This window comes from Budorcas taxicolor, chromosome X, assembly GCF_023091745.1.
Source record: "Budorcas taxicolor isolate Tak-1 chromosome X, Takin1.1, whole genome shotgun sequence".
In the NCBI taxonomy this organism is placed as follows: domain Eukaryota; kingdom Metazoa; phylum Chordata; class Mammalia; order Artiodactyla; family Bovidae; genus Budorcas; species Budorcas taxicolor.
This window is the reverse complement of record NC_068935.1, coordinates 85,903,451-85,910,797: the sequence shown is the minus strand read 5'-3', so window position 1 is coordinate 85,910,797 and position 7,347 is coordinate 85,903,451. Positions and strand designations below refer to the sequence as shown.

The 7,347-nt window shown below is 37.7% G+C and overlaps 1 pseudogene; it reads left to right on the top strand.

Annotated features, from left to right (window-relative positions):
- Window positions 1-5,152: 5,152 nt before the first annotated feature.
- On the top strand, window positions 5,153-5,909 carry LOC128070478 (cyclin-C-like; annotated as a pseudogene).
- The last annotated feature ends 1,438 nt before the right edge of the window (window positions 5,910-7,347 follow it).

Below are 7,347 nucleotides of genomic sequence, written 5' to 3'. Positions count from 1 at the left end.
CTTTGGAAGGAATGATGCTAAAGCTGAAACTTCAGTACTTTGGCCACCTCATGCGAAGAGTTGACTCATTGGAAAAGACTCTGATGCTGGGAAGGATTGGGGGCAGGAGGAGAAGGGGACGGCAGAGGATGAGATGGCTGGATGCCATCACTGACTCGACGGACGTGAATCTGAGTGAACTCCGGGAGTTGGTGATGGACAGGGAGGCCTGTCGTGCTGCAATTCATGGGGTCACAAAGAGTCGGACACGACTGAGCGACTGAACTGAAGGACCTACTTATAGCACAGGGAACTCTACTCAGTACTCTGTAATTACCTATATGAGAAAAGAATCTTAAAAAGAGTGGATATATGTATATGTAAAACTGATTCACATTGTTGTACACCTGAAACTAACACAACTTTGTAAATCAACTATACTCCAATAAAATTTAAAAAGAGAAATCAGTATAGGAAGCTTAAAGTAGTATCTACTTTCCTTATGTAAGTATGAATATATTTTAACACCATCTGATTGAGCATTTCAGTGTTTGAACTGCAGATATCCATGGAAAGGAGGCAATATTTTATCTGCTATGAGGGATATTAAAGGAGAAACACATTTTACCCCTAGAAGTGAGAAAAGAGTGTCAAACAGAAGTAACACATGAAAAAGACTAGTTCCTGAAATAAAGGCATGATATAAGGAGAAAAATAATGTTACTCATTTATTGATACCTCAAACTATTATCACCCATTGTCAGGAATAATGCAGTATCTCTTCATTCTTATGTGTCATAATCATCACATATAAAAATACAGACACTGCATGGTATTAAGCGTTTTTTGGAACTGATCAAGAATCTATGCCACAGCATGCATAAGTTATTTCTATCAAAACTGTTAATTTGTACTGGCACAAATTTTCATTAAGCATACTAATACTTTTTAAATGATGCAATTTTAAAAAATCAAGTTTCAAGAAGGGAGAAACTTCTAGAATGGCTAAATGACAAGCTTGGCAAATCCTCTCCCCAAAAAGCAATTACAAAAGTGGAAAAAAAATTGTCAAAAGACGACAAGTTAAAGACTCTGGACATTGACCAAAATTATACAACAAATTGAAAAGTGCTTATTCAAGAAAATCTACCTGAATCTCAATAAGAATGATGAGAGTCTGTAGTGTTTTAACCTGGAACTGTTCCTGCCCCTTCTAGGTCCGAGACACAGAAGTATCACTAGGAACAAACAGTCCCCAAGGACAAGCAGCTAAGCTGCAGGAGGAGAATGAGGAAAATTCCAGGCCCAAAGGCAATATCAAAACACATCAGTGATATTAGTGATTTACAGTTAGGAAGGGTCAACATCATAGCTAGCTCAATACTGATTGGGGCATGCAATAAACCAGTATGTCTGTCATAAATTTAACAGAAAGATCCAGGGAATGACACAGACACATCACCCCCTGATAAAAACTTTAATTATCAAGAGATCTGGAAGTACTGTACACACGAGCAAATAGGCGTGCATCTTCAAGAGAAACTGGAGCTAGCTCTAGCAAGTTGAACATAAAACACTGTAACTGTAGAGAGTAAAAGCCAGGAGATACTTAGAAAATAGATGCACTTTTAATGTGTTCTCCCAAGTTACATAACAGATCCATCAGCAAAAGGTAGCTGCTGCCTTAGTGCCTCAAGGTGTCTAAGTATAATCTTTGACCAATCATTGACTGACAAATAATCTGTGCTGACCCAAGGACTACCCTAACAAGGTTAGACTTAAGTACATGGAAACAATATTTATAAACACTGAGCAGAAATAAAAGCATCTAGACACTGAGGAAAACAATTTTCAGAATTACTCTGAGCAAGTCACAAAACAAACAAAATCATTCTGTAGAGGATAGAAGGATCAGAATACAGAGTTGTTACAATATATTATCTAAAATATCCTGTTTTCACATCTCCTCCAAAAAACAAGGAAAATTATGAGACATGCGAGAAAACAGAGAAGTATGACTTATATACATGAAAAAAATTATTCAATAGAAGCTGTTTATAAAGAGGTCCAAAGCATCACTATGAACAAAGCTAGTGGAGGTGATGGAATTCCAGATGAGCTATTTCAAACTTTAAAAGATCATGCTGTGAAAGTGCTGCACTCAATATGCCAGCACATTTGGAAAACTCAGCAGTGGCCACAGGAATGGAAGAGGTCAGTTTTCATTCCAATCCCAAAGAAAGGCAATGCCAAAGAATGCTCAAACTACCGCACAATTGCACTCATCTCACACGCTAGTAAAGTAATGCTCAAAATTCTCCAAACCAGGCTTCAGCAATACGTGAACCGTGAACTTCCAGATGTTCAAGCTGGTTTTAGAAAAGGCAGAGGAACCAGAGATCAAATTGCCAACATCTGCTGGATCATGGAAAAAGCAAGAGAGTTCCAGAAAAACATCTACTTCTGCTTTATTGACTATGCCAAAGCCTTTGACTGTGTGGATCACAAGAAACTGTGGAAAATTCTGAAAGAGATGGGAATACCAGACCACCTGACCTGCCTCTTGAGAAACCTATGTGCAGGTCAGGAAGCAACAGTTAGAACTGGACATGGAGCAACAGACTGGTTCCAAATAGGAAAAGGAGTACCTCAAGGCTGCATATTGTCACCCTGCATATTTAACTTACATGCAGAGTACATCATGAGAAACACTGGGCTGGAGGAAGCACAAGCTGGAATCAAGATTGCCGGGAGAAATACCAATAACCTCAGATTTGCAGATGACACCACCCTTATGGCAGAAAGTGAAGAGGAACTAAAAAGCCTCTTGATGAAAGTGAAAGTGGAGAGTGAAAAAGTTGGCTTAAAGCTCAACATTCAGAAAACAAAGATCATGGCATCCGGTCCCATCACTTCATGGGAAATAGATGGGGAGACAGTGGAAACAGTGTCAGACTTTATTTTTGGGGGCTCCAAAATCACTGCAGATGGTGACTGCAGCCATGAAATTAAGAGACGCTTACTCTTTGGAAGAAAAGTTATGACCAACCTAGATAGCATATTCAAAAGCAGAGGCATTACTTTGCCAACAAATGTCCGTCTAATCAAGGCTATGGTTTTTCCAGTGGTCATGTATGGATGAGAGAGTTGGACTGTGAAGAAAGCTGAGTGCAGAAGAATGGATGCTTTTGAACTGTGGTGTTGGAGAAGACTCTTGAGAGTCCCTTGGATTGCAAAGAGATCCAACCAATCCATCCTAAAGGAGACCAGTCCTGGGTGTTCATTGGAAGGACTGATGCTGAAGCTGAAACTTCAATACTTTGGCCATCTCATGCGAAGAGTTGACTCATTGGAAAAGACTCTGATGCTGGGAGGGATTGGGGGCAAGAGGAGAAGTGGACGACAGAAGATGAGATGGCTGGATGGCATCACCGACTTGATGGAGGTGAGTTTGAGTGAACTCCGGAAGTTGGTGATGGACAGGGAGGCCTGTCGTGCTGCGATTCATGGGGTCACAAAGAGTCAGACATGACTGAGCAACTGAACTGAACTGAACTGATATTTGCACTTAGTAGACAAAGACTTCAAAACAGCTATTATAAATGAAAGAAACTATGTTTAGAGACTTAAAGGTAAGTTTGATGGCAACAATTTATTAAATAAAGAATATCCATGAGGAAAGACAGTTATTTTTTAAAGTACCAAATGAAAATTTTGGAGCTAAAATGTACAACAACTGAAATGAAAATTTCACTGTAGGATCTCAACAGCAGACTTGACCTGGTACAAAAACGAGTCAGTGAATTTGAAGACAGACCAAAGAAGAATGAAGAAAAATGAAGACAGCACCAGAGACCTATAGGACAACATCAAATGTACCAATATACATACAACAGGAGTCTCAGAAAGAGAAGAGAATGAATAAGGAAGAAAAAATATTTGGAAAATTATGTCAACTAACTTTCTAAATTGGATGAAAAACATTAACCTACTCATCCAACAAGCTCAACGAACTCTAAGAAGGGAACACCCAAGCAGACCCACACCTTTTAAATACACCATAGTTAAATTGCTGAAAGAGAAAAACCAGGAAACTGTAAAGAAAAAAAACAACAGCACAGAAAAAATGAACCACAATGAAATTAAAGCTAACGTCATCAGAAACAATGCAGGGCAGAAGGCAATGGAGTAATATTATAAGTGCTGAAAGAAAAACACTGTCAATCGATAACTATATCAAGTTTTGTGCTTCAAAACAAAGGCAAAACTGTAGTTTCAGGGAAAGTTGTATGGGAAGCCAGGATTTTCATGCCTGCCCTGAAGTAATGAGACTGCATCTCCTTATAATGCCAGCAGACACCTAGACACTCTGCCAAGGAACCTGGACTTCCACACCCAGCAATAACAAAGATCCTACCCACGGGTGTCAGTGGAGGCCACATGGGAAGCAGCAATGAGACCCTGACCCCTTCCTAGCCAGGACAGTGACTGCAGAGGCTTAGTGGTTCGTATTAACTCCCATCTCTACCCAGCAGTAATGAGGTACCCCCATCCAGAGTATCAACAGAGGCTCTGGGGTAACTGGGACTTTGACCACAACCTGGTCATAATGAAGTAATACTCCCTTTTTGCTATCTGCATAATGTCTCATACCATAATACCAGAAAGTGAAGGGTGCAATGGAAAATCACTAGGAATAGTAGCAAAGAGGAAAATCTTAAGCTGAATGAAGAAAAATAATCAACAGATGCCAACATCAAGATGATATAGATGTTAAAGCTATCTGACAAAAATTTTAAAGCATCCACCATAAAAATGCTTCAATTATGAACACACTTGAAACAAGTGAAAAAAATAGAGAATCTAAGCATAGGCAAAGAAACAAAAGATATAGATAAAAACCAAACAAATTTTATAACTGAAAAATACAGATTGTGGAGAAATTGAACCTCTTCTGGGTATTTATCCACATTAAATGTGTAAATTGTATCTCAATAAAACTATGACCAAAAAAGAAAAGTACAATAACTGACTTAAAAAAGAAAAAAAAAAAACCAACTCGAGGGGCTCCCACCGTCGCTACTGCGGAGCAGAGCTGAGCCCATCAGATCAAGGAGCACGGTAACCGGGCGGGCTGGGTCTATGGTCGCTCTGTGGGCTGCTCAGCCGGCTGGTGCTTTCTTATCAGGGCAAGCTGTGTACCATGGCAGGGAAATTTAGGCAGAGCTCACACTATTTGCAATGGATTTTGGATAAACAAGATCTGCTGAAGGAACATCAAAAGGATTTAAAGTTTCTCTCAGTAGAAGAGTTAAAAATTACAGATTTTTTTTTTACAAATGTTATCCAAGCATTAGGTGAACATCTTAAATTAAGACAAGTTATTGCTACTGCTACGGTCTATTTCAAGAGATTCTATGTAAGGTATTCTCTGAAAAGTATGGATCCTGTATTAATGGCTCCTACCTACGTGCTTTTGGCATCCAAAGTAGAGGAATTTGGAGTAGTCTCAAATACAAGATTGATTTCTGCTGCTACTTCTGTTTTGAAAACTAGATTTTCATATGCTTTTCCAAAGGAATTTCCTTATAAGATGAACCATATATTAGAATGTGAATTCTGTCTTTTAGAATTAATGGATTGCTGTTTGATAGTGTATCATCTTTATAGACCTTTGCTCCCGTATGTGCAGGACATGGGCCAAGAAGACCAGAAAGATGCCAGACAGTGGTTTGCTAAGCTTTCTGTGGATATGGAGAAGATTTTGGAAATAATCAGGGTTATTTTAAAACTGAGCAGTGGAAAAATTTTGATGAGAGAAAAGAGATGGCAACTATTCTTAGTATGATACTGAAACCAAAACTCCCCCAAACAGTGAAGGAGAACAGGGTCCAAATGGAAGTCAGAACTCTAGCTACAGCCAATCTTAAAACATTCTGAAGAATTTCATAGTGGACCAGTTGGAAATAAACCACTGGACAGATTTCAGTGGTTTCAGTGGAACACAAATGAATAGCTTGTTTCTGTCAAGCATGTTGGGAAGTTATTTTATTTTGGCAAAATGTTTTTCTTACCTAATTTGATTCTAGTACATAATTGATTAAAATCTATTGTTTATGAAAGTTTGGAAAGGTTCTAAGGGGACCTACAGAGAGACATACATAGACTTTTGAAAATTAATAGCTTCTGATTAGTAAAATTTTTCTTAATTTGGATAATAGAGATCATAGCTTTTTGTTAAGCCAGAAAATATGAAGCATAATTTGTTTAAATTTTGAAATGCTGGGCAAACATTTTTAAAAATTGCATTTAATTCAGTTAATCAGGCATTTTGAAAGCTAATTGGAGAAAAACTGTAATATTGTTGAAATTTGATAACATTTTAATGTTATTTTTACTGTGGAGTTTTTTATGTGATATACAAACCCTAGTTTATTTTTGTGTCTTCGTGTGGACTTACAGGGCTTACCTGATAGTTCAGTTGGTAAAGAATCTGCCTGCAATGCAGGAGACACCAGTTTGATTCCTGGGTTGGGAACAGATTTACTACAGGAATCCTGAGCCAGGAACACAATCAGGTTTCAGGCCAGTTAGATACTGGCTGTTTTTAATTCTCATCTGAGTATAGGACTTCAGACTAAATGTTACATCAGTGGGACCTTGCTGTCTGTAGAAGTTATTAAATTACATGATTGTTTTCTTCAGACTTGAAGGAGAGTGACAAATAAAATTTGGAGTCATAGGATATTGATGTACAATTTTAAGGATTAAAGTTTTTCATAAATCAACTGTGAAAATGGATTATTAAATTAAATGTTGACTTCCTAGTATAAAACTGCAAGAATAAAAGTAAATTCTCCAGCTTAAAAAAGAAAAAACAATGGATGGGGTAAAAAAAAAAAAAACAGAATAGAGAAGACAGAAGAATCAGTGAACCCAAAAATAGAACAATAGAAAATACCCAGTCTGAAAATAGGGTAAAAATAGATTAAAAATAATGAGTAGAGCCTCAGGAACTAATAGAACTCCAACATTTGTGTCATCAAAGTCCTGGAAGGAGAGGTGAAAGAGGGAAGGTCTGAAAAACTAAACACAAAAATTATTGAAAGCACAGAGAGAGAAACAATACTTTATATACATGGGGAAACAATTTGAATGACAGTGAATTTCATCAGAAAACATGGAGACCAGAATGAATTGGCATAGCATTTTTAAAGTGATGAAGTAAAAGAAATGTCAACCAACAAGTCTTTAACCAGCAAAAATATCCTTTAGGAATAAAAGGGAAATTGAGACATTCTCAGATGAAAAAAAATCTAAGAAAATTTGTCACCAGCAGACCTGTTTTGAAAATATGGCTAAAGGAAA